The sequence below is a fragment of the Castor canadensis genome, chromosome X (assembly GCF_047511655.1).
Source record: "Castor canadensis chromosome X, mCasCan1.hap1v2, whole genome shotgun sequence".
Lineage (NCBI taxonomy): Eukaryota > Metazoa > Chordata > Mammalia > Rodentia > Castoridae > Castor > Castor canadensis.
In genome coordinates this window covers 48,584,857-48,611,505 of record NC_133405.1, presented here as the reverse complement: position 1 = coordinate 48,611,505, position 26,649 = coordinate 48,584,857, and the positions used below count along the sequence as shown (strand labels likewise).

Sequence of the window (26,649 nt, the reverse complement as noted above, 5' to 3'; positions counted from 1 at the left end):
GTATATATGTTTTGTGTTGTAGAAGATGCATCTTTAGAGTAAATTCTTGAAAATGGGTATTTAGCTCTTCAGCTGTTTCAGTGGTATACTGAAGTTGGTTACTACTGGTTTTCAAGAGGCAATTGTTACATTTTGTGGAATGTTGTAAGCTTATTATTAAACAAAGTCATTAGTAAAAATTAAATCATATTAATGCCTTTTTAAAATTATATTCAAATTTGAAGTAATAAATATTCTAAACTCATTGCTTCCTAATTCTCTGTATTTACATTTTTCTATTACCTATACATTTGCAGTTATTCACATTTAATTGTATGTGTGTGATTGAAAGACTGTGTAATAGTGTACTAATGTGCATCCCTTCTCAATTTGTGTTCAGTGACTTCACCTTGGTAGCTTAAAATTGACCACAGTGGGACTTTTTCTACCTAGGAAATTAACAAATTCTACACACATCAAGACTTTTTGGACTTTGGCTTTAATTTTTTTGAGAACCAGCTGTCAAATATTTATCATCATATGGGCTATTTCAAAATTCCCATAGAAGGAGTCCTACCATTCTGTACCTTTACCAGAAATATAAGAGTGTTCCTGATTCACCACAGTGCATAATGAAACCTTTGGATGTTTTCAAACTGATGGATGGAAATTATATATCAGTGTAGCTTTGATTTTCATTTCTCTTATTGAAAGTAAAACTGATCTGTTTTTAAATATACTTGAAAGTTAATTGTAGACTTTTTGTAAGCTGTCTGTTCGTATTTTTTGCCTTTTCTAACAGAGATTTAATCTTTTTATTTTCCCTTTATTTTAAAGTATGTATATTTAGGGATATTAACCCTTCTATGATACATATTGCAATTTTTCCATTTTTCCATTGGAATTTCTTCCTTTAATTATAGTAGGTTTTCCTTTTTGCCACACAAAAACTTTTATGTAAGCTGGGTGTGGTGGCACACATCTTTAATCCCAACACCTGGGAGATAGAGGCAGGAGGATCGTATGTTTGAGGTCAGCCTGAGCTACAAATTGATCTCCAGGCCAGGGCTAGCAAGACCCTGCCTCAAAAAGCAAACAACCCAAAGAAGCTTTTAATGCAATCATATTTATCAATCTTTTATCATATCTGGAGTTTCAGTTATAGTTAAAAGTCTTCTCCCTGAAAGACTGAATGTTTTTATCAAGCTTCTGACATATGATTTTAATTGGGAGCAATAAATCAAACAAACTCAATTAAATACTCATTAAGAAAAATAGACATTAGGTATCCATTATTTGTAGGATGTTATGGTGAATTAACAGACAATAAAGGTATATTCTTCATTTTAATGAGCTCATCATTTCATGGGATAGGATAGAACTATGCATGACTTTTCTGAACCTGCTACTAATCATAGCTGACTAGTTTTTTTTAGTTAAGATATGAAATCTGCAATATATACTAGTACCCAAAAATTCTACTATATTCCTTTGTAAGCTTACCTTCTCCTTACCAAAAGGATTGTTTTAAGTTTTTCTTCCCTCATCCAAGCTTTCCCACTTTTGCTTATGTCATAGTTAGCTTATCTCAATGATAAAGTAGTATACAGTTAAAAGCAAGAACATTAAATCTATACTGCCCAAATGTGAATTCAAGTTCAACCACTTACCAGCAGTATGATCTTGGGAAAGTCCTTTTAACCTTTCTGCATTTCAGTTTTTTCATTTGTAAAATGGTACTTATAGTTTCAAGTAAATTCTGTGTGTTTGTGTGTGTGTGTGTGTGTGTGAGAGAGAGAGAGAGAGAGACAGAAAGAGAGAGAGAGAAAGAGAGAGAGAGAGAGAGAGAGAGAGAGAGAGAGAGAGAGAGAGAGATGGAAAATAACAAGTGCCTGTGTTTGCTATCATCATGACCATCTGGAAAGTCCTCCAAATCCCCATGCCCAAATCAATAACCTTATGTTTATCAGCAAATGTTTTCTTTCTCTTTCCTATAGTTTACAAAGGAGAACATTTCTTCCTTTCTATCAAAGGCAATTCCCTCCATTTACCCTATTCTAATCCTCTTTGTCCTTTCTGAGATTTTTTTTAATTTCAGTTATCTTTTCCCTGTTCTACATCATGAATGTTGATTATGTTCATGAACAGTAACATTTCTTAATACTTCTCATTCTCCCATTTTATGAAAAAAACTTCCTATAGCCACATCTACTCTATCATTCCATTTCTTTGTTGCTCATCCAAGGCAAATTCATTTTAAAATTTATTCAAATTCAGTTTCTCCATTTTTTTAGCTTCAATTTAGCCATCATAAATCTCCAATCTGGCTTTTTTCCTCTGAATTCAATTGAAAATACTCCTGACAAAGGTCAACAAGAATTCTGAGACACAAAATTCAATGGTCATTTCTCTGACATCATCTTACTTGATATAATTAACATGTGGCACAACTGGCTCACTGCTTTAAATTCCATTGTTAGATTTCTCTTCTACCTTCCAAATGTTGAAATTCTTCAAGACTAAAACCTTGGTCTACTTCTTTTCTCTCTCTACATCCCCTCCTTGAGACATCCCATCCAGTCCCATGTCTTTGACTGTTATTACATTCCATCTTTCAATCACCACATTTTGATTCTCAAATATTTTCTCCAATGCATTCTGGTCTATTGAATTCTGAATATAAGACCAACTGTCCTTAGACACCTTCAAAAACTCAAAAATCACCTTTGATTATTTATTTCCTCCCACACTGAATTTTTCAGTACACCCTGAAAATTTTAAGATATATGTGTGTGTATTCATATATGTGTGTATGAAATTAGCCATCTTTTCTTTCTACATTGCCATTTCCTTAGTCAGGGTACCATCATTACATGCTTGAACTAAGGCAATAACCTCCTATGTGGACTTTATATAACATTCTTTCCCATGTATTACCCAAAGAGCAATAAAAATGATTGTGTTTACATGTAAATCATAAATTTTTCAAGTGGATTCCCACCTGGTTTGAAAAAAAGTAAAGTCCTTACCATTTCCCACAAAGCCCAACCTTCACACCTCTCCAGCCTCACCTGTATCATTCTTCTCCTTTTCTATATTCAACTCCATGAGTTTTATTTTGGTTCTTTGAATACACCAAAGCCTTTCCTATCTCAGTGAATTTGTACACCCTATTCTCTTTACCTGCAATTTCCTGCCTCAAACGACCCCCCAAAACTTCTTCTTTCCTGTCTTTTATGTCTCCATTTAAATATCGTATGATTGGTCATGTTTTTGTTGACCACCTTACTTACTAATTGCTTTTTTGTGTTAAAAGATTTAGATACCATACTAAGGTTTTTACTTCAACTTGTGTGTGATAGACTATTGTGGAATGCATGCACAAAGTGGGATGCATGCTAAAGCAGAGATAAAAATTAAGGAATAGATGGGGGTAAGCTAATTATGGCTGGAGGAGAGTCAGAAAGGTTTGATGGAAGAAATGGTATTTGAGGTAGACTTTCAAGACAGGTCAGATTTATACACATGAAAATAAGGGAGTAAGTGTAAAAGTGCAGGTTATCCTTGAATAAAGTATTATGATCCAGTAAAGTTTAGAGAATGAGGCATGTGAAAAGTAAACCTGGAAAAATTAATTGGGACAGATTGTGGAAATCATTTAATGTTGAGTTATGGCATAACATATATAGAGAATTGAGATGATTTGTCAGATCTTCCCTTATGTTTTCTCCTGAGATTTTTCTTGAGTCTGTCCACTTTTTTACATTCTCCACATCCTTTTCCCTGGTTCTAGCCCTAGTTATGTGTTTCCTGGACAATTCAAACAACTTCATAATTAGTCCTTCCTTTCCCCCTCTTCCCAACTTTCTTGTCTATCAGCTTAATCTTTCTAGAGCACAACTCTGATCCCACCACATCCTTATTTAAAATCCTTCAGTTTTTCTGTGTTGCCCACAAAATAAAATACAAATTCCATTCAGGATAGTTCAAGCTGTCCCACTCCAAACACATACTAGGTTACTGCTGTTTAATAGAAACACACATAATAATTAATTGGGAAAAGAAACTTCTTCAAACTTCAGAGACAAGCTTTAGCATTAATTTCTCTGTAAGTAAACACTTCTCTTTTATGGAACCATGGAACAATAACTCCTTATGTAAATATGTTTCCAAGGAAGTGACCTGGCACCTTCTCTCATCTAAACCCTGTGAAAACAGAAGGCTCACCTACAAAGTTCAATCAATCAATCAACTACTAAGTCTTTAGTATATACTGTGTGGCCCAACCCTGTAAGAAAAGAAAAATAATCATATAAAATTAATTCAGCAACTCAAGAGTAATATATCAAATAGATTGATAAAGTTTGAATGATTTCTATGGAATTGAAGAAGAAACCCTTCTGGTCTTTTTCCTATACCTTACCCAGTGGCTTCTTTTTTTCACAGATGGCATGTTGGAACTGGGCAAATACATTGAATGTGAGATATGTAGAGTTTTGCAGAGTTTGCAGAGGCTCTAATGTTTTCTGAAGCATTTAAATATAAGAAAGACCACAAAAACTGAACACCTACTTTGAATTAATCACGGAATGGGAGAGTTACCCCAATACTTACACCTATGCTCCATTTTGAGTCAATTTTTGTACTTGTGACAACTTTCTTCTTCTTTGGTTTCCTGTGCTTTCGGAATCTTTATCCAAAAAAGCTTTTGCAAATTCTAATAAAATGAAGCAGTTCTCTTATATTTTCTTCTAGTAGATTTGTGGTCTTAGTTATTAAATTTAAATGTTTAATCCATTTGGTTGTTTTTTTGTACAGGAGAGAGAGGAATTTAGCTTCATTCTTGTACAGATGGATATGCAATTTTCCCTGTCTAATTTGATCAAGATATTGCCTTTACCCCAATACGTGTTGTTAACATCACTGTCCACATCAGTTGATTATAGATGTATGAGTTTACTTCCAGGCTTTTTATTCTGTTCCATTCGTATTTGTGCCTGTCTTATGCCAACACCATGTTTTAATTACTATAGCTTTGTAGTATATTTCAAAGTCAGATAGTGTAATGCCTCCTGCTTTGTTGTATTTGGTGAAGATGACTTTGGCAGCTTGGAGTTATCTGAGGTTCCATAAGAATTACAGGACTATTTTTCTAGTTCTATGAAGAGTGTCATTGGTCTTTTGTTAGGGATTGAATTCAATCTGTAAACCACTGTAGGCAGTATAGACATTTTACTATTGATTCTTCCAATCCATAAACACAGAATGTCTTTCCCACTGCAACTTACTTCATAAATGTTTTATAATTTTCATTACAAATGTCTTTTCACCTCTTTGGGTTCAATTTCTTCCTAGGTATTTTTGGTAGGTATTGTAAATGGAATTTCTTTCCTGGTTTTTAGTTCAGATATTGCACTATTAGCATATAACACTATTACTGATTTTGCATCCAAAAGCCTTGACAAATTTCTTTATTTGTTCTAAAATCTTCTGCACAACAAAGGAAATAATCAACAGAATTGGAAGGCAACCTACAGAATTTGAGCACATATTTACAAACTGTACATCTAGCAAGGAGTTAAGAATATCCAGAATATATAAATTCCTCAAACTACTCAATACCAGAAACCCAAATAGTCTGATTTAAAAAATGGGCAATAGGTCTAAATAGACATTTCTTAAAGAAGACATGTAAGTGACTAACAGCTATTTGAAAACATGGTCAATATCACTAGTCACTATAATTTGGATGTATCCTCCAAATGTAATGTGATGAGATTTTTAGTCTGAAAAGGAAAGAAACACACATAAATGTGTGACCTAGTAGTGTGAGTTTGCTAAAGTCAAGTACATTGCATTGGGACAATAGGAAAGATACAAGAGGAGTCCTAGAAATCTGCAAGGCCACCACACTCATCACAGGTTCAAATGTGTAGAAATGAAAATTTGTTTCATAGACTTTCTAGGGAAGAATCATTTCAGAAAAGGACCCCATGGAGCCATTCATACTTAGTACTGCATTCAGCCAGTAAAATACTCTGGATGATACAGACATGGTTGCAGCAACCCAGACGTAGCTCATATCAGTAGAAGACCTTGGCATGGTCTTCTGGTGGTTTTACAGACATGCAGAATAAAGGATTATGGTGACATAATGACTTCCACTAAGATTTCAAAGGAAAACCTGGGAAGTCAGGCAGTGTGCTGTGTGGTCAGAATCCCTTCAAGCATCCATTGGTAGAGCAATATGTAGTAGAGCTCTAGAAGTGAAGCTGAAATATTAGACCCACAGAATGTAGAGATTCCAGTAACATGCAATGCCACAGAGGAAAGCTGCAGGCAGCAGGCAGCACTACCCCAGGAGAGTGGCCATGTGGGCTGCAAATAACAAAGCTATAGAAGCAGTTCTGCACAAACTCTTAGGAGCCTACATCCTGCCACAGTGTGTTCTGAATGCTGGACATAGAGCTTTCTTATTTAACATTTACCTTGCTGGATTTTGGTCTTGCTTTGGGTCATTCCTCATTTCTATTTCTCTCTTCTTCTTTTCAGAATAAGAGTGTTACCCTGTGTCTGTCTCACCATTGTAGCTTTGAAGTATGTAACATGTGTTTTTATTTTCAAGGAGTTTACAGTTTGCACTGAGTTTGTCTTAAGTCCCAAGGGAGACATTGGAATTTTGAGAAATACCTGAACAGTTAAGACTTTGGAACTCAGAGACAGAATGAATACATTTTGCATTGTGAGATGGACATGAAACTCTGAGGGTCAAGGGTACAATATGATGTTTTGATGAGTATCCTTCAATGGCCCATGTATTAAAGGCTTGGTCCCCCTGGGTGGCACTATTGGAAGGTACTAGAACATTTGAGAGGTGGGACTAGTGGGAGGTCCTTAGGTCATTGGGGGCATTCCATTGAAGTGCATCATGAGATACCAATGTCTCAACATCTCTCTGCTTCCTTGCCTTTTTATTTGAGAGAGGGTCTCAATATGAAATCCAGTCTGGCATGGAACTTATAATCCTCCTACCTCAACCACCTGAGTGCTGGGATTATGGGCATGCATCACTGTGCCTGTAAAAGTGTTACTTGCATTTTTTTTCTTTCCTTTCTTCTATTTTTTTTATAGTACTAAGGATCAAACCCAGGGTCTCACAAATGCTAAGCAAGCACTCTGCCACTGAGATATGCCCCCATCTATGCTTCCTGGCTCTTGCTATGAGTAGTTGGCTCTCACATACTCTGCCATTGCCACCTGGCATCCTTACCTGAGGTCCAATCTTGAGTGGAACCTCCAGAGATGTGAGCTAAATAAACCCTTCTCTTTATGAGTTAATTGCTCAGGTATTTCATGGTAGTTCTGGAATGCTAATTAACCAATCAGGGAAACCAAAATAAAAACCCCAATGAGATATCACCTTACTCTATTTTGAATAGCTGTTTTCAAAAAGACAAAAAAAGTGCTGATAAGGGTATGGAGAAATGGAAACACTTCCACACTGTTAAAGAGAATGTAAATAAGTGCAGCCATTGTGGAAAACAGTATAGAGATTCCTCACAATGTTAAAAAATAGAACTACTATATATCCAGTAATCCAAGTACTGAATGCATATCTAAAAGAAATCAAATCAGTATGTCTAAGAGATCTCTTCACTCCAGTATACATTGCAGAACTACTCACAATACCCAAAAAATAGAAACCACTGAAATGTCCACTAAATGATGAATGGAGAAAAGATTACACTCACACACACACACACACACACACACACACACACACACAATGGAATACTATTCAGCTATAAAAAGAATGAAATCCTGTTAGTTGTGACAACATGGATGGGACTAGAAAGCATAATATTAAATAAAATAAACCAGGTTCAGAATGACAAGTCTCACTCAAATGTGAAATTTTGAAAAAGCTGGATCTCGTAAAAGTTGAAAATAGAATGGAGGTTACCAGATGCCAGGAAGAGTGGAGGCAGGGTCAGAAAGGATGGGGAGGTGTTGATTAATTGGTGCTAAGTTGCAGTTAGATAAGAGCTCTGTTGTAGGCAGACTATAAATGACAATAATGTACTGTGCATTTAAAAAACTCAGAACAAAAGATTTTGAAAGATTTTACCAGAAAGGATCATTTTTAAGGAGGTAAATATATTTAACCTAATTTAATTAGGTTATTATACTAGATATTGTATACATGTATCAAACATTACATAGTACCCTAATAATATGTTCAAGTTTCAGTATAATTGAAAATAAATTTAATTTAAAAAGAAACAGCAAACACTATGGAGATTTGTTTCATGGCTTACCGTGTAATCTAACCTGGGGAGCATTTTGTATATACTTAATAATAAAATGCATCTTGTAGTCATTGGTTGGGCAGTGCTATATATTAATTGAAAATACTGTTTATATCTTCTATTTCCTTCTGATTTCCTTTATAGCTGTTCTATACATCATTGAGAGTAAGGTATTGGGAATTCCAAATATTATTATTGACGTATCATTTTTCTTTCAATTTATTTCTGGTTTTGTTTCACGTATTTGGTCATTTTGCTATTAGATGCATATATAGTTAATATTGCTATATTTTATATCTATCATTTATATATAAGATAAACTTGGATCAAATATTTTATCACTATAAAATGTTCTTTCTTTCTTTCTCTGATATTAACATAACTGCTCCACCTCTTTTATACTTCATGTGTGTATGATGTAAATTTTCCAATCCTTTTACATTCAATCTATCCTTTGCATTCAATTATGTTTTTAAATCTAAAGAGTATGTTTATCCCGACCTGACTGCAGCCTTGAATTAATAGTGCTGTTCATTCTTCTCACTTACCTTCCTCCAAGATTATAACTTCCACTGACCACTGTGCTAGGCCTCATTGTCACTAATAATCACCTTTTCAAATCAGTAAGCCCCTTTGATAGTGATAGAGAAGCTGCCAGTTCTTGTGGTTTGCTGCCTTTAAGAGAATTTCTGCCTCGGTATGATAGAGAATGGGAAATATCAAGGTTATGAGAATTGCTACCACAAGTTCCCAAAGTTCTTAAACAAAGGTAAGAATATCATCCTTTTTTTAAAAAATAAATGACTATCAGATTGTTTTATGGCTTTAGCCAATTTCCATATTTTTAAATGGTGATTTGTGTCAATTTTCCCATTGTTACAGTTGCTTTGGGGGAAGAGGACTTGCCAGTCACTTTACTCAGCCATAGTCAGTATTCTCATCTCCTGCATGGCTTCTCTACTTTTCAGATGTCTTAAATAAGAAATAAGCAATCATAAACATGAAATAAAATGAAATAAACAGTGCCATGAGTCTCAGTGAGTAAAAAATAATATATAATACCTTGCTTCTCCAAGGGTATTTGTTGAATATAAATTGAATCCTATAATTCACAGAATTTTAAATTCATTCCTTTGTTTATTCACTCATTCATTCAAATCTTTTCTTGAGAACCTACTATGTGCCATCTTTCCCTCCAATATCCCAAGTCATATTACTCATACACCCTCAAGGAACTTCACAGTTAGTAAAACAGACATGCAAAAAAAACCCAAAAGTAATATGAGATGAGATGAGAGTTGAAAGGAGAGAGAGAAGAAAATAAGAAAGATAGCACTGGTGGTTCCTACTGTTAAGTGGAATTCGATGATGAGTTTTTGTAAAGCTAATAACATTGACTGACTACTAATATATCTACAGAACAAGTACATAAATGGGTAGGTTACAATGAGAAGAAGGAATCTTCATCAGTGGTTGTGCATCTGAGAGAATGTCCTGAAAACTGTAAGCTCGGAGTCTGCCCTTTGATTGAGGAGAAGCTTGAGTTATGGCAAAAATAGGAAAAACATGTCCCATGAGTAATTGAGTTCATGTTTATCAGAGGTCCAGTTAGCTCTAGTTACAAACTACATTTTCTATATATCCAGGAAAATTTTAAATGGTTTGAAGTCTAACACCCAATATAATGAGCAGAATAATACTCTCTCCAGTTCTATTTTCTGAAATATATTATAGTTGATTATTGTCAGTAAAGTTGAGCATATGGTCCTAAAATGGCTCTAAATGATTTTATACATTTTCTGTTTTATTATTATCCATCTGATACTTTGAATGAGGCAGCATACGGCAGTTAATTTTCTCCTCCATTCCCTTGTGCACAATATTAAAACAATTCAATGTAGCACATATTTCAGCTGTCTTTTATGGATGAATTATACCTTCTGAAGTCTGTACATAGAGACACAGAACAGGCCATGAGACAGATTTCAGTATAAATGTTATTTTGCTTGCTTGGAAGGATTTAGAGAATGTATTTAAAATTATGTGAGCTGTAAGTACAAATCAAATGCTTAAATGTTTCTTTAATTATGGCATGCATGGTAAATTAAAATACTACTGATGAATAGCCTTGGTATATTTTTAAATGCAAAGGGACTTGGCAGCCATTTCCAAGGACATTTATGTGTTTGAAAAATACATTCAGTAAAACCACGGATTCTTAAAATGAAAGGACCATATAAGATCATCTAGTAAAACCTTCTGCCTATTACTGGAAGACCTTAAGTATCCCTTGATTCAGCTATCCAATACAGTCTAACCAATCCCTTCAAATCTAGTGCCTATAAATAACTAGTGTATTTTTGCTCATGATTGTATGAGTTACCAATTTTGACAAAGCTTACCTATATAGTTTTCATGGTTTCACCTGGTTCATTCATGTAAATGCAGTTATTTGGTGGCTTTACAAACTATAGAAATGATCCTGGAAGTATAGTCTTAGGTGGATTTACTATCTATCATATGGTCTAATCTGGCCTTACTCATATGTCAGGTGGTTAGCATTAGCAGTTGGCTGTATCTTTTCCCATACAGTTTCTCCTTCTCCAGGACATGATTCCAAAATCCAAATGATGGGATGTTTCAAGACAGGACAAGCTTCAATGTGCACATGCATTGCAAGTGTCTACTGCTGTCATATTTATAGATCATATGATCAAGTCTAGATTCAAGGGGTGAGGAAATAGATTCTGTTTCTTGGGGTGGGGGACTGGAAAAGTCACAACACATACAAGGTTGGAGAAATTTGACATCTATTAAGTAATACTTCATATTCTGTTCTTGTAACTATCCATCTTTTGCTTGAACATTATTTCTTAAGTTTAGTACTTTCTGAGATAACCTCTTCATCACACTTCAACTTTGAATCCCTGTGGTTTCCACTCATTGGTGATAATTTTTCATCTAAACATATAGCTATTCAATCTAACCATCCAGCAAGCTGAAAATATGCTAAGCACCAAATAACTTAGGAAAACATCATGAATAGAACAGATGTGATCCTTGCTGCTATGAAACTCATAATTTACTCTAGGGAGACAGACAATAAATAGTAAAACAAGCAGTTATATCTTGAAAATATTTTATATATATAAAATGTATATAATATATATGTATATATATCTTGAAGAACTCAAGGGAAGAATGAAGCATGGATACCACGAATATCCAAACTAAGCTGGGGGAGGGGTTCAGGGAAAGCTTACTTGAAGAAATGACAGTAAGGATTAAACAGGTAAAGAGTAAGGAAAAGAACATTTTAGGCAGAGTAAACAGCATAGGAAAAGGCCCTAAGGGGGAAAAATTTTATTTCTTTTAATCCTGTATAATTGGAACAAAATCAACAAAGTGAAAAGTGTTATTAAATAGTATTGGAAATGTAGACAGCAGATTATGTAGGACTTTGTGGAGTTTTATCATTTTATTTCTTGGAGTCATAGAGAGCATAATATGAGTACAAAATAGTAGTTCAGAGTGTAAGTCTATTCTGGTGTCTAGATAAGAATCCACAATCTAATACTAACTGAATAACTGTGGACCTGTTTTTCATCTGTAAAATGAAAATAATAATAATATCTGCCTCATAAGTTGTTATGTAAAGAACTTCACAGGCTCTGACACCTAGTAAATGGTAGCTAATATTTCATTAGTTTCTATGACCCTATGCCATAGCCATATTGGCTCATACTCCTTCATTTTATATATATATATATATGTAATGAAGAACTTCCTGGTCTATTCATGGAGTGCTGTGAGCAGACAGACAGCCTCCTACTGTCAACTCCTTCAGGGTTTGTCTCAGCTACAAAGAGCTGTTTATCCTATGGGTATGACCTTCCTATCCAATGAATAATTGTAGCAGGGTATAGCAGGTCCTACCATCTAAGTCCAACATGAGACATTCTGATGAGCTATATGTGTTCTGGAACTCTGGGTGGGGTAGGCCTACATGGAAGCTTTTCTTGACTTTGCCAAACCTGCTCCCTCTCTCATCTTTCACAGGTGTTGGTCACTGATAGACACCCTAAAAAAACAAGTACACCAAACTCCATCTCAATATCTATTTAAGAGAACCTAACCTCTGATATCTCTTAACTCCTAAAGTACACATTTACTCACAAAACTTAACCTAGAGTCCAGTCTCTTAATTTTCTAGCGGACTTCAGTCACTCTTGCCAACTTTATTTATTATTTATTATTTATTTACTCATTCATTCATTCATTCATTCATTCAGTTTGAACTCATCCTAGTGCTTGTCAGGCAGGTACTCTACCACTTGAACCAGGCTCCAGGCTCTTTTGCTTTGGTTATTTTTTAAGACAGTCTCGCATTTATGTTTGGACTGGCCTGTACTGTGATCCTCTCTGTGTCCACCTCCTCAGTAGGCAGGATAACAGGCATGAGCTAACGTGCCCGTTGATGCCAACTTCTTCATTAAATCTTTCTTTATAGTCTCAATTTTCCATTCCTTCAATTATTTTTTGTTACTTCTCTGGATTCTCAAAAAAAAATGTAGGTTCCTTCTAGGTGCCAAAGTCTGTGAAACTTGCCTGGCTTTGTAATGAGATATATTTCTATATTAGTAATGATTTCTGAGTCTGAGAATGGTACTGCTATACAAAGCAAGGCTTTCACATTGTGCCACAGTTCCAGAAGATAAAACCTGAGAACTCTGAAATTGTCATTGATAAAGAGGGAGAGGCAGGGTAATAGGCAGTAGTCAGGAAGATGAGCAGATAATTCACAGGGGTCTGCCTTCCTGAGTGTCCTCCACCACAATTAGCTCAGCCATTATATATTCCCTCACATTTCATGTTCTTGTTGTCACCTGGATCTCCCTCAGCATAATCTTTTCTCAGTGCCACTTATTAAAAATGCTGACTTTCAAAGAGCTCTATAAATTTCTTTAAACATCCCCTGACTCAATAAAAATGGATGGAATTGAACACTAAGGCTATATTCCATTGTCTATCTCCCAAGAGTGTTCAGATAAACTATGAAATAAATCTTTCTGTCGCATCCAGGTCATTTCACTAGCTTTAATATTATTTACAGCCCTTTCCATATAATCCCTTTTCTTTACCCTGAAGTCATCAACATATTCCCTTTATTTTGGCTGCATGCTCACAGAGTCTTTTAAACTGAAAATAGCTGATGCTTCTAACAGTGGTAATGGAAAAAGTGTTCCCCTGGTTGCTTATAGATCATTTCCCCCAATGGGTTGTACTTTGGAGAAGCAGAAAAGAGATTTTTTAATGCAGGGTGTGGTCCTAGAGCATACTAAGTGACAAAGATTCTGAGAGGTAGTGTTTACTATGGGATAGAAAGTCTAGAGGATAAACCACAAAAAGGGGTTACTCTGTATAGTGGGGCTAGATAATTATTCTTTTGTTTCTGTACATTAAATTTATATCACTTTTGTAGTAATTTTTCACTGAACAAAAGAAGTAACATGCATTCTAGAAAATTCTCATGTTCCATCTCATATATACATACATATGTGACTGGCATTATTTACTATATTTTGTGGATAAAGACACCACAGTGAAGCCAGGTGAAGTAAAAGTGATACTGTCCAGGTTCTTACATTAAGTGTAAGCCATGGTTATAATTTTCTTCTCCTGACACACAGTCTAATGTTCTTTTCATATCCTCACATTAGTTTTAAAAGACAATGGGAATGATACCTTAAAGAGTATTTTGCTCAAAATTCCAGGAATCCATTATTTTTCCGAATATGCTTATTTTTAGGAACATTCTAAAGGCATCACTTATGCTAATGGAATGGGAGAAAAACCATGCACTTTCCAAGAAATGATTGTACCCATTCTTCATAGATGTCTCTTTCCTTTCTAAGAAAAGTAAAAAAGGCCTTAGGCATTAAGAAAAATCCCATTTTTTTTTTCTGTACTGGGGCTTGAGCTCAGGGCGTGCACCTTGAGCTACTCCACCAGCTCATTTTTGTGAAGGGATTTTTTTTTCAAGATAGGGTCTCAAGAACTATTTGTCTGCTCTGGCTTCAAACCATGATCCTCCTGATATCTGCCTCCTGAGTAGCTAGGATTTCATTCTGAATAAGATCAATTTTATTAAATTCATGATTTTTTTCTCTTTCACTTATGTACATTTTGGTGAAGCAATTCCCCAGCCCCCTCAAATCAACAAATCTAAAAATCAAACAAAAAGCAAAGCAAAACAAACACTGAATATATAAGAAAAATTCACCTTCCATTCAATTAAAAATGTTGGTAAGGCATGTAAAGCAGAATGTTTAGGAATGTGAAATAAGGAAGAATATAGCCCCATAAAGTGAGAGTTGCTGGGCTGCAAATAAAAATGACCACAGTGAAGCAAGGAAGTGATAAAAGTTACTAATTCTCTTCTCCTTAATTACTCAGCTCACTTTCCCTTAACATGCAATAAAGAATGTCATCTCTCCTGAACTAGGGTAGGGAAGTGGTAAATGAGAAGAATTCCCTTTGATTCCCTAAGCTTACCTTTCCCATAACATTTATTATTCAGAATGACAAAGTAAGTTAATGTGTATTCTTCCTCAATAAACCATAAGGATAGTGAGTAGATTCTAGTTACTCTCTAATTCTATTGCTTAACACACTGCCTTGCTTATAATAGGCACTAAATGAATGTTTTCTTAAACTTGTGAAAAAAAATTCTTGATAACCAATCCTACCCACATTTCTCCCACCACTTTTATACCAGAGCCAGTTTAATCGTTCATTGAACTCAGTTCTGTTTTTTCCCTTGGGATATAACTAGAATACACTCCTGAGTCTCCCTTAAACTGAAATGTGGCCATATGACTGAAATATTGGCTAGTGAAGAGTGAATGAAAATGATGTAAGCTCCTTTCAGGCATAGCACATAAAAACCTTCCATACAATTCTGTCCTCTCTCTTCCCCCATCTGCTGGTTAGATGTTGAATCCTGAAATAACCTTGGATCTCATGTGTTGAAGGTGGCAGAGTCTGGGTCTCTGTGTAAGTGAGAAATATGTTTCTGTTTTGTTAGCCATTGAAGTTTCTAGGTTTAATGATGCTATAACCACAGTTCCTTTAACAGATATATGTTTAAGATACTTTGTGCCAATATCTTATTGTATTTAAAATTGGAAAAAAATTCAATTAGGGCCCACACCATTTGTTGGAACACTATTGAATTTAAAATTTGTTCTGTTAGGTTTAAACTGTATAGAGTATTCTCTGGACTCTAATAAGTTTTATTTTCCAGTGTCATGCTATCATATAATGTTTTGATAACTGCTGTTAGTTTTCTGAAAAGTTCACAGTATGAAAAAATACCAAGCAGCAGACTTAATTCTTACCAGAATTTTTTAGTAGACTTTCCTAGACTGTCTGTGGCAGAGCTTAGTGAATTAGTGATCTTTAGCTATCGTGTAGAAAGGTCTCTCACTCAATCAGAGCCTCCTTAGAGAATGAATAAACGATAGTAGGATAATTGCAAAGATAGAAAGGAAGATAATCATAGAAAAACAGGGTCCAGAGGATTATGAGTGACTGTGTGTTTTAGGAGCTTCTTTGTCATTAGTTGGCAGGGACTTTGAAACAGAGAACCGTTTATATCGGGCCACAGAAACTACCTGATGGAGGGCATGTTGGGATCTGCCATATGAATCAAGAGGAAGCTCTTACTCAAACAACTATCACTGACAAATGCAGAAAGTAGCTACAAGGAATTTTAACTCTACAGGTACAAATTACTGACTTAGAGTAGGCTTTTAAAAGGTTGCATGTTTTCCTATTAGTATATAAAAGAAGCCCCAATTTGGTCAAGGGGATTAATAATCACTGTGTTTTTTCAAAAATGAACCTAGTTAACATTTGTCTCTAGGTACCTATATTCCTTTTATAATTACCCTATATGATATCATTACTTAAATGAAGAGTTTAATATTTGTGCCATTATTTTAATAATTTCTCATATAAAGCAAAATGTTTAAAGTATAGAAATGTTCAGTTTTTATTGTACTCTCAATCTTATACATTTTGTAGCAACCCCAACCCTGTGGTTTACATTCTAAAACTCCATGTATGATCACTTGTGAACAGACTTGGAAATTTTAAGTAAATTTTAAATAAGCTTATGTTTTCCTCAATAGGACTGACCTTACAATTTTAACTCTGTAAATTTACTGGTCTTTTCCCAATTTTGAGAGTTTAATATTCAACAACAATTCTCCCATTCTGGACCCTAAATCTGAGTCACCACATTCAACTCGAGTACAAACTTAAAAGCAAGATTTGTCTGTTGTGTATTTTTATATCCCACTTTGTTACATGTCATCTGAAGTTGCCTCACACTCCAGGGCCCATTCAAATTTATGTAATCTGTATCCCATTCCCTCAGGGTCCTCCTATTACTCAGCTAGTCCTATTTCTAAAATAATCCTGAAACTCTCTCACAGGTCAGTTTCAATTATATAATACCCTCTTCTCCTCAAGAGCATTTACAATTTAACCAAGGATTCCATAGAGACAATGACTTCTATGAACAAAGAACATTTTTTCCTGTCTAGTTGATTTACAATTTTCTTTCATTGTTGGTTTTCATCAGTAATATAATACCTTGGTGTGGCAGTCTTTAGGTTTATTCTATATAGGATTCAGCAACTTTCTCAAATTTGTGGTTGATATTTGTGGTTGATATTTTCAACCAAATTTGGAAAACATTCTGTCAATATGTCTTCATATATTTTTATGCCTCTCCTCTCTCCTGGAGCGCCAATTAAATGTATATTATACTGATAGACAGACATTATTCTACAGGTCACTAATGATCTATTTGTTTTTTTCAGCTTTTCTCTTTGATATCCTTCAGTTAGGAAAGGTTTTATTGATTAATCTGAAAGCTCATTCTTTTTTTCTCCTGCAATATTAAAATTTATACTCAAGCCCATATAATGATTTTCTTCATCTTTTGAGAACTAGATATATTTAGCTGTTTTTATATTTTCTATTTATATTATTTTCATGTTTTCCTTTAAATCCTTAGCCTTACTTATATCAGCTCTTTTAAACTCCCTTACTTGATAATTCTAGCATCTGTATCATTTCTGTTTTTGTTTCTATCAGTTATTTTTTCCTAGTTGTACATGACATTTTATCACTAAGGCTAGATTCTTTTGCATTCCATCTGTTGCCCTAAGCATTCAACAAAGCCTCTTCATTCAGGTTAAGCAAAACTCCAAGTTTTCCAGTCCTGTGTGATCTTTGGGAATTGTTCACCTTTCAGCTACCTCATAGTTGCTCTTTGCCCAGCCTTGTAATTTTATCCTATGTAGTATAGCTTAATATTAAGTTGTACATCTATATGGAGGATACCATATAGATTAATGGAAATACTTCTTCTACCAACTCCATTCAGTGCTCTGTCTTGAAAATCCCAGCTACCTCAGCCTCCCCAAACCTCAGTCTCTGTCTCTTCAGCTTAATGAAACAACCACGTCCTATACAGTTTCTTCTGTCTTACTCTGAAATTCAAAGTGCCCCCAGGCAGAGGGCTGGGGTAACTATCAGGATTATCTTGTTTATTTTCTTTCTCTCAGGGGATCAAAGTCCTGTGTTGCCTGTTATCCAGTTTAAAAACCATAATGTCTTTCATCCACTTCCCTAGTTATTTAATGGTGAAAATGTTCAGTACAGTTATTTCCTCATGGCCAGAAGCAGAAGACCCAAGGAGCCCTTTTGGAAAGCCCTCAGCCATACTTCAACTTCACTATGTTGTAGCATAATATCTGGTCTCTTGGCAGTGCCTATGTGATCAAAGTGTATATAGATAAACTCTTAAGTATTATGCAGTGACTTGTTTGAGCACACTCATTTCCCTGCCCACCTAACCCACATCATGTTATGAAGTATTAGCTTTGGAGTAAAGCTTTGAGATTAAAGTTTCAAATGAGAGGTTATTCAATTGTCTCATCAGGTAAGTAAACATTTGTGAATTATCCTTTGTCTGAAAGATTATTGGTAATTCCAGGTAGAGAACATATCTTTGTCTCCTCTTTAAAAATCGTGCCTCAGCCCTTTGTGAACTTGAAATACAAGTTTTATTTTATTCATCGCTCACTTGTCTTATACACCTTTAGTAGTCAGTGATCATTTGAAGTCCAAATGATTTTACTTTTTTGTGAAAAAAGTGATCAAACAGGCCAAGATTGTGTTAATCATTTAGTTTTTTTTCCTTTAAAATCGGAGGCATATTCATTATCTGGAGCCCTTTCTCCAATTCAGGAATGAACCTTACATAAGTGAGTTAGTGAAACTAATGAATATGATTGTCAAATTTTGCCATGTCATAGGGGGGACATTACCAGGAGCTTTGTATACCTGCTTATTCCCTTGGCCTTTATTGAATTGTTTTGTTAGGATTTTGCTACATGTTTGTGAATTTTTATTTGTTTTTAGTAATTTTATTAAGTGACTTGTCTAAAACTACTTGATAGTACCACCATTTAATGTTCTTTTCCCACAAGGAAGCTGAGATCTAAGTGGTAAGACTTACTCAAGGTCATCCAGCAATAAAGAAATGGAATTAGACCACGGAACTCCATCTCTTGAGCCTATAAGGCTAATTGCCCCTTTATCCTGAGATTCTTGATGAAAATAAGAAAACTTGTACTGGAAATGGTCTTACCATCCCCAACATCATCATAACACCCCCAAAGCCCATACTATCACTCAAGTTACATATGAATGGCTACATCATCTTAGATCCCTTATTTGTTTGTATAGTATCATCTATTTGTACACACTATGGTACACAAAATAAATTTTAAGTAATAACAATAATCTTAAATGTTGCTTAAAATTGAGGACATAAATGTTTCTGGCCTAGTAATCAGAATTTTCTAGGAAAGATTCAGTCTTTTGTTTGTGTTTTGCTCAGCATATTTTGTTAATGTTTATGAAAGATTTATCCCACTCTTAAGTAAATAATTTTCTAACTAAATGTAAAAAACAAATACAGAAGATAAGATAAATAATAATCAGGAAACATGAGACAACAAAAATCCCCTTTTTACTACTAAATCACTCCTAACTTCAGAGAATCAGGGAATTGCCTAAGATAGTGGCCTACTTCATATGGCCTTTCTGACTTTTTCCTGCAAACCAATCGGGCTATAAAATTTCCCTTTGATCTTTTACATGGAAATATGTTTGTTTATTGTCTGGTTGTTTGAAGTTTAAATAGTTTCATTGCAGTTTAGAAAAAGGAATCATATCATACTATGTGCTGTGGCTTAAAGAAGATTTAGAGAGCCGGCCTGCAGATGTTCTAACTTTAGATCCCTCTCTTCACAATCCTTTTCTTCCCTAGCATTGCCATCGGTGGTGAGCTGTCATATTTCTAAGGAGATGAGAGACCATTGCCCTAAAGCCCATTAAATGAAATAAATAGGGATGCTAGAATAATACCATGTAATTCTAGCCAGTAACTCTTTTTTTTGGGGGGGGTGGAGATCCTAAAAGAAGTAATATTTTCTGACACAAGCATTACATTCTGTCAGATCCTGAAAGAAACACCAGGAATCTATATATTTTAAAGTAACAAAGTAACAGTTATATAATTGTTAGCTTTTTTTTTCAGGGAATGCAATCAAATTCTTGATGCTTATGTCTCAGTTAATTCAAAAATTAGGGTTTGTGAGTACCATTTTATTTAGGCAACACATTATAATGTTCTTTTCCAGTCTTCATATAGCTCCCTTTCCCTGAAATGGAAGAGGACCACAGAAAGGGCTGTCTTCATCATTCCTTCCTAGAGCACAATTCCAAACATTAACATTAATTGTTCCCATTTTCAGGGTGCTGAAGCTTATACAAAGTATATTTCCATACTCAAGAAGAGGAAGAGTGGCTCTGCTTGCATTCTACAACAAAAAATTATCATTTCATATGAGTTTGAATCATTCAAGATGCTGAAAAAATGTATGCCATGCTTTCATACGAAATTGTTGCACATTCTATAAAACTGTTGACTTGTTAATAATCTACACTGCTTTAATTATTTATTTGTCTCAGAAGAAGAATACATAATACTGTCTTTGGAAAACTTTATATTTTCTTTAATACATGTAGTTAGTAAAGGTATTTACTCACTCAAACTAGTAAACTAATTCTAAACAGTTAAGAATTCACAATCCAACAATACTTCTATCACCTATACTGAGAAGCAGCATAGTATCATACTAAAAGGTGTAAACTCTGTGGTCAAACTGCCTGGATTCAAATCCCAGTTCAAGCACCTATTGTTCCTGTGAGCTTGGGAAAGTCCTATCACTTCTTTGTGCCTCAATCTCTTTTACTGTAAAATCAGATAATAGTATGTATCTTACAGAGTTGTTTTAACAAGTGAATATATACAAAGCACTTAGTATGCCTAGCAAATAATAAGCACATCCCCAGCGTTAGATACAAATTGAAAGTGCCCCACAGCAAAAGGCACTTGTCTCACAATGTTCCTGTCCTACTACCTTCATTCCACAATGTTGTCTAGGTGAATCAACTTCCTGGTTGTCTAAAACAGAAGGATGTTTTCTCTATTCTACTCTCATGTTTTTGACATTTTTGTTCTTTAAAGCAAAGGCCAGCTATCTAAAATAATTATTTTACTGTTCTGAATGCTGTGCCCATATTGACATGCAATGAATTTTTATACATCTGAATAAAAAGAACAACCTCAATTTGGTTTGTAACTTCTCAGAAAATGACTCAAGTTTTGACTCAAACTTAAAGCACTTTCAAAAAACTAAAGTAAAAATTTCCTTTCAAATCAAGTAGGAAGTAGTTAGCAGTACCTTTCAGAAATGTTCTAATCATGGTCTTCTTCTATGTACTAAACACATTTTACATGTGTAATGAGATTTGTGCATTAGTGACATCTGTTACTGCTTAATCAGCTCCTAAGAATAATAAAAAATAATCACAGAAAATAGATTTAGGAAGTGTGTGTTTTAATTAAATCTGTTTACCTCAAGTTTCTTTACAGTTTTTTCATTTCTTGCTTATAGGTTCCACTCTATCTCTTGATACTGTTTTAATCCCTGCTCAGAGCAGACGTTTATCTTTATTTTACATTGCTCACTTAAGCCTAGGGCCATTGACTCAGAGCATCTTCTAATTTTTAATCATAAAGTAACTTATCTTTATTACATTACTGAAACTTTTGAGTTTGTAGAGTTCTGAAGGAAAATGTGTCCAAGTGTTATGGAGTTATTTCAGATGGTTAGAACATACTAATAATGTCCAGATTGTGGCTTTGATTCTTATAAGCATTAGTTAACATTTTGCTTTTCCATTATACCTCTGCCACAGCTGTATACCTTTGACTAAAAGGAAGATTCATTGACAGGTTGTGTATTCTTTTTACTTATTATTTTTTTTTTTGGCAGTTCTCTTGAACTCAGGGTTTCACACTTGCAAAGCAAGTACTCTACCACTTGAGCCATGCCTTCAGCTCTCAGGTTGTAAATTCTTAAGGAGAAAGCCATATTCATTACTAAAGACATAAAAAAAGCAACAAAAATTGTACTCAGTTGAACATCTGATAAGTTCTGAATCAGTACAGTCACCTTTGCTTACGTAGTGTGAATATCTTGAACCTCACTAAGGTTCAGTTATAAATGAGATTACATTAACTGTAATAATGTCAGTATTGTTTTCATTTACATATTTCAGGATCTCTTGACTCTGTCCCCTAAAGCATCACCCAGTTATATAGGAAAATTTCTGGCAGTGTCTCAAATTGGCATGCTAAAAATATTCTTATATTTATCCTTTTCAGGCATCCGCCCCCAAGAAGATACATGAAAATAAAATCATGTGGTACCATGATTTCTTGCTTAGAGTAATCTCTTCCTGTATTCCCAAAACTAGCAAACCTTGTAAGAGCCAAAACAATACTTTAAGATCTTTCCAAATCTCACTGTGATGGTGCCACTCCCAAAAAAATGGGAAGAGTGCTACTCTGCCCCCTATTGATTTCACTGTTATCTGGGAACTGAAAAAGTCTGTATTTCCTAATTGCTATTGTTCATAACAAGGCTCAAACTGAAATTTCTACTGCATATTGAAATAAGAAATGCTCCTTTAAGGTTCTTATAAATACTATGGTTTGGAGCCAGGCCAGCTTAGAATAAAAAATACTCTGTGCTCAGATATCAAGGAAGCAAGGAAGATACTAATGCCCACTTGTGGACCACACTTTATATCTTTGTCATCTCTTAACTGTTGGGAGGATATGTAGACGTTACTCTAAACATGTGTCCTTTCACTTACATTCCTTGATCTTTACACAGAATCTTTCCTGTCGTTTGCAACTGATTATAAACACTGAAAGGGTTTTGATAGGAAAAATAGCAGAAGACAGTTAAGTCCATCCAAGATTCCAGAGGCAGGGAAAAAATGGTTAAAGACAGGCTGAATATAAAGGTAAACCTTACTGATTTCACTGTGCTGTCTAAGAACCAAGCCTTTGATGAAGGACACTGACTGTTCTCCAAATATTTGACCCCACATTATTCATCCTGCTCTACTATGGGAAACAATTTTTCTCTTTCTTGGTGTTATTTAGATGCTCTATTAAAAAAGCAACATTTTTTATCTTCTTTTTTTATGGGTATTTCTCTAATTTTTTCTTCTTTCACTCTCACTTCACTCTTTTCATGTTCTACTGCAAAAGTCACAAAACCACCACCAAGAACAACAAAAGAAAATAAAGCAAGGATCTCACTCTAAATCTATCCTTCATGACACCAAATGAGAGAAGAAAAAAGAGACATAGTTTCCAGAGTAAGCTGCTTAGTTTTCATTAGTAAGTACTCCATAGGGCCTCACCACTTTGACTTAAGTGGGATACTTTTTTATTTTTATGGCTGGTCTATGACATTAGGAAGTTAGGTCATCATAATTCACTTGAGCCAGAACATTCATCATTCTTAAGCCAAGTCAGTTTAAACCCTTGAAAGAGATTTTTTTCTTTTTCTTTTCATTGTTGTACTGGGGGTACACTGTGGCATTTATAAAAGTTCTTACAATATATCAAATATATCATACTTGAATTCACTTCCTCCATCATTCTCCTTTATCCGCCCTCCCCCAATTCCTGGAATAGTTTCAACAGGTCTAATTTTTCCATTTACATACACGGCTTCAAAGAAATTTTATTGTCTAGAAAAATGTCAGTAATAGCATGTCTTCCCTATGAAATGGCCTACAACATGGGCCATTCTGGTACATTACTATAATGAGAAATGGGATACCCTCATATCATAAGCTCCCTGAGATATGGATGCCAAGCACTAATAAGTATATGGCCAAGTAAATATCAATGCTCCTTTCTCAACCTCAGAAGCTATGAAGTTTTAGCATTTCCTTAAGAACCAGGTCTAAAATAAAGATATACAGGCAGAAGTCTTTTTTGATCCATGTTTGCTTTGAAAGCTCTGACCCAGACTTGGTAGGTGGCTAAGCACAGAAGTTAGTTATCCAAGCAACCATACCTGTTGAAAGGCATGTAGCTTCTTAATAAGTCACAGCTGGTCATTATCCAATCCAAATATATTTGAGATTCCCACCAGCACAGAGGAATTAATGTTTATCAATGGAGAAAGTGGTATTTATTACTGTGATTTGAAGGTCATACATACAAAGCATATATGAGTAATGCTGGAAATATCTCCTCACGTAGTTAGATACACAGAGTGTCTGCTTCATTTTGACACTGCACAATAGCTTGGTTTTTCTCCAAATTAATAGTTAATTCCTAGTCCGTTCTCTCTTTACCTTTGTTGCAATACTTTTTAAGTACTGGGGTTTGAACTCAGGGCCTACACCTTGAGCCACTCCACCAGCTCTTTTTTTGTGATGGATTTTTTTGAGATAGGCTCTCACAGAACTATTTGCCTGGGTTGGCTTTGAACTGCCACCCTCCTATCTCTGTCTCAGGGGTAGCTAGGATCACAGGCATGAGCCACCTGTGCCCAGCTTGCAATATATTTTTAAAAATAACAGTACCATATAGAGATAAACAGATAATTCAGAGTTTCATATAAGAATAGGGAAATAGATTTCACAAATACCAAATGTAGTAGCCCACAAAGTACAAAGTCAAAAGAAGATCTTAGGGTGGGCATGGGAAACAAACAGGGAGTACTGCTTGTGGGTCACGTGATTTCCAAGTAGACATGGGCAATAAAGATGGCTGAAAGCAGTTGATCTGGACTCCTCTTGCTTCCCATTTCCATTATACAGAGTTTCTATGACTCACTGGCAATCACATCTGCTGTGCTATTCTATTACTAAAAAGTAATAGGCATGATTTGAGATGCAGGGTTACTATATTAAGGCAATAAACCACCTTAACCTGAGATGAAAATTTAAAGGAAGTAGAACTATTTTTAAATGCTATCGCATAGCATGATTACTCTAATGGATAATAATATATTGTATATTTCAAAATAACTAAAACAATACATTTAATTTTGGGGAGTGGTACTGGGGTTTGAACTCAGGGCCTTATGCTTGCTAGGCAAGTGTTCTACCATTTGAACCACACCCCAGCCAAAACAGTAAATTTAAAAAGTATTCACCACAAAGAAATGATAAATATTTGAGGTGATGAATATGTTAATTAGCCTGATTTAACTATTTTACAATATGTACATGTACCAAATATCACAATATTCCCCATAAATATATATATTAGTTTTCACTTAAAATACAGTAACACTTAAAACACACAAACAAACCACATACTATAAGACATATTAAGAAACTTAATCATAGGCCTCATAACCAGGCTGCCAGGTAAGCTGGAATTTATGGCTGTACTTATGAAAAGTGGTCTACTACTCTAGTCACCAAGAGATTTCCCTTGGCTTTCAGGATGCTCTGCCAATGAAGAGGCTGAGCAGATAACAGGAAAGATTACATGCTCAAGTAGTTGTCGCCCTCATCCTCAAAGATCTGAGATTCTCTCAATGGAATTTTTTACACAGGATTTATTCAGTCAATGCATGCTCATATAATGCCTACTATGTTCCATGTTCTAGTCTATGCATTGAGGATTAAAGAAAATTAAATCTTTGCATTCATGTAGGTAATAGTCCAGTGGTAATAGAAATAAACATAAAAGAAGGAGAATATATGCATTGTCAGAGGATGGTAATTTTCAAGAGTAAAAATGAAGCAGTCGGCTAATGAGGCCTATTTTAAATAGGGTAGTCAAGGAAGGTCTGTCTGAGAAGGTAACATTTTATTTTTGATAATGTTCATTCATTGAGTGCCTATCATGTGCTAGTCACATGAATTAATTAATTCTATCTTCACTGAAATTTTGTGAGGTAGAACCATTATTATCCTTGTTTTACAAATGAGGAAGTTGGGAACAAGAAAAGTTAACCTTCCCAAGAAAATATAGGGACAGCTGGGGTTTAAACTAAAGCAGTCTGGTACTGAATCCCATCCTTGTAACCACAGTGATACTTGCATTTTTGGACTATCTAAAGCAGAGGTATATGCACACTCTCTCATTAGCCTTGTGAGGCACCATCAGAACTATGCAAAAAGGAGTTACTGAAGCACAATAAGGGAGGTGCCAGGCTAAGAGACCTCAGAAAGGGAAGAGGGGATGAATATTTTTCACAATACTTTCATTTCATCCTCCCAACAAAATTGCAAAGTATCACAAACATACCTACAATACAGATGAGAAAATTGAAGCACAGAGTGACTAAGCAAATTGCCCAAGGTCTCATGGGAACAAAGGACTTAGATTATGAATGTATTATCGATCTGCAAAGCCCATACTCTTACATACCATGCTCTCTCCAGAGAGAAGGAAAAGAAAGATAAGGAAATCCAGAGCAAAATACATGAAGATAAAATGAGGAGGGAAAGACGGCAAAATGAAGACATAATTGATTCAGAGCACCAGAAGGCTGACAGTGGGTTAGGGACTTTTTAATGACACTATCATTCCCAACCTCTTCTCCCATACCAAGTATCTTAGTCCATTCAGGCTTTTATAGTAGAAATACCATGAAGTGAGTGGCTTAGAAACAACAGAAATTTATGTTGTCTCAAATATAGAGACTAGAAAGTCAAGATTAAGATTAAGCTACCATCAGAAGCAGTTTCTGATGAGGAGTCTGTCTGCTTCATAGACTGTGCCTTCTCTCTGTGTCCTTCTACAGGGTAAAAGAGGCACGCACGCTCCCTCAGGCTTCTTGTATAAAAGCAGTAAACACATTCATGAGGCCCAATT

The 26,649-nt window shown here is 35.1% G+C and overlaps 1 protein-coding gene and 1 pseudogene across 1 annotated transcript in view; one reads left to right on the top strand and one right to left on the bottom strand.

Annotated features, from left to right (window-relative positions):
- Il1rapl2 (interleukin 1 receptor accessory protein like 2) overlaps nt 1-26,649 on the top strand; it is a 1,059,626-nt gene that overhangs the window by 828,882 nt on the left and 204,095 nt on the right. The window lies entirely within an intron of this gene.
- Nucleotides 10,670-10,786, bottom strand: LOC141420007 (small nucleolar RNA U3; annotated as a pseudogene).